The sequence below is a fragment of the Colletes gigas genome, unplaced genomic scaffold (genome assembly GCF_013123115.1).
Source record: "Colletes gigas isolate AHSC1104 unplaced genomic scaffold, ASM1312311v1 Colletes_gigas_Sc00007, whole genome shotgun sequence".
Taxonomy (NCBI): domain Eukaryota; kingdom Metazoa; phylum Arthropoda; class Insecta; order Hymenoptera; family Colletidae; genus Colletes; species Colletes gigas.
This window is the reverse complement of record NW_025106636.1, coordinates 3,919,763-3,922,310: the sequence shown is the minus strand read 5'-3', so window position 1 is coordinate 3,922,310 and position 2,548 is coordinate 3,919,763.

Below are 2,548 nucleotides of genomic sequence, written 5' to 3'. Positions count from 1 at the left end.
CAAGTGATTCAGAACACGAGAAAAACGATCGTTATAAATTTTAAATTATGTAAACTCGTTCATTAACTAAAAGATATTAAAGCTAATTCGAGAAAACAATTTTCCTACGTTATTCACGCATCGTTATTAAAATTGCAATTACAGTTTTCTTGGAAGTGTCCTTCCCAATGATATACAACGCTAGAACCACTGACATTTAATGTATTCCTAGTTTTATATCCATGTTCACTTTGTTTAATGGAAAAGTTATAATCGAACGAAAACAATATTTACAATTTATTTTCGTGCTTTAAATTCTGAAAATATTTTATTATGGATTCCCAGGAATCTTGGTAATTGAAAAATATTTATTAACCGATAATACTAAAAAATCTTCGCTGTTATGAAGATACGTTCCAACGCAGAAACTTCCAACGAGGAAATTGAATCACTTGGCAAGTATTGTATAATCTGCACCAGACGGATCTACTTGACTGACCTACTTGGCTGATGCGAGACTACTTAACCCTTTGGCAACTACCTCCGTATCTCGCGCGGAACTCGTGCTCCGCACACGTCGATGACTTCAGTGCAATAAATGTCAACCGACACCGTCGGCCATTCTTGTTCCCAGCTAATATACATACAACGATGCAGTAAAAAATAGAAAAATATAGCAGGATCAAAATCAATTGCTCAAGAACACTTCCTGTACTATTAATCACTTTTATTTTTGGCGAAGAGAGGAGTGGGGAGCAACTGAACAGCGCGAACAGTCGCTTTGAAGTTACTCTGAGCAGCCATTGCTAGAGTAGCATCAGAATATTGATGAATAGTTTCCCTGAGATGAGAATCTGACTGATTGAGAACATAAAAAAAGTGACCATGAGCAATTAAGTTTAACCAATAAATGTATATCTCCCTCTTTCCTGTTCGTGAGACAGTTTCGCAAAATTTTGCCACGTTTGATCGGGTATCGAGATACCTAAACTTGAGCCGGATTGCGTGAACTTTGCAAAGATAAAGAAAGTTCAAGGCGGAACACCGCGTCGTCAATTTAATGAAAACTTTCCACTTCCCGCGGCCGAGAGCCCGCGTGCGAACGAAGAAAACTCGATTTTAATGAAATTGCTCGAACCCACGAAGACCGATTTTAATAAAATCACGGAAACTCGTGGCAAAGAAATCGAAATGCAATACTCGAATTCCAGGGAATATTTCGTTCCGGTGAAAAGGCTAACCAATCTCTTTACAGCACGGAACAGCGCAAGGGACGCTTTTCCGCCGAGACTCGAAATATTCGACGGGACTTTCGAGATGCTTGTAACGTGGCGTTTCTGATAAAATTTTGTGCTGTGAAAATAAATAATATACAAATAACAATAATAACATAACGGAGATAATACTTAATCGTAATGTTTATTCTAGAAAGCTGATTTATGTCAGGTGAAACGCAAAATGTGAAGCTAAAAATGGACGGTGGAGATAACGATAAGAAAATGTCATTGTAGATAAATAATATTAATATTTACATTTCACCTATCATGGATCAACGTTTTAGTCAGATATTACATGTTTTATATTACTTTTCTGAGACTAATTGCTATAAATAATTGTATGCTATTACCAGTAACAATAAACGTGTTTATGTGTGTTCGTGTGTGATTGTACGCGTAGAAAATGGATTAAAAAATTTTTTCTCACGCTTTTGATCACTTTTCAAGATAACACGGTGTAATTTTCAGGTAATAATCTTTATTGTTACTCGAGTTTATTACATGTTTCCTGCATTCCGCTGTTTGACATGTCTTAACAATGGATCGACGAATCCTCTTCAAATGCACACATATTAAATGGATATTTCTTTATCGTGTGAATCAAAATTATGACATCTACAATAGTTTTTTTCAAAGTCACCTTTGAATCTTGACGATGACTCCATCTGGAACAAACTTATTAAACTACTTAAAATGGGACAATTTATAGATTAAAAAATCACAAAATATAGTTAATTTTGTACTAATACTTGCAGAATGTTAACGAAGAAACAATAACAAGTTCCGCGTACCAATAATTGAAGGTGATCTTGGAAGCTGAAGAAAAAGTCATTCAAGGTCAGGGTAGGTCATAGAAAATGATAGAGTAACGATGTTTACGTTGCAATGAATGCTCGAAATGGTCACCATTAGCATCGATTACAATTATAAGACGTACATGACGCAGCGGTTCAAAGACTGAGCATTGCATCGATGTTAACGCGTTCACGCCATGGTGGTCACGGTTGACCGTCGCTCACAACTTACAACATTCCTTTCAAATACTTGAATAAACTTTTAAACAATATTAGAGCCATCAGAAATGTCCTCAAGAACACCAATTATTGAATACCTTGCTTTTTAGAAGACATTCTTAAACATGAAAAAAAGGTGCGGCAGTCAACACTGTAAAAAATTCATAAACTCCAATGTGTTACCATTTTTTAAAATGATTGACTCTTTTTTTTTTATCGTAGATACCTCTTATGTAGTCCAATTCGTCCCAATCGAGAATCCATTTAGATTTTCCATTT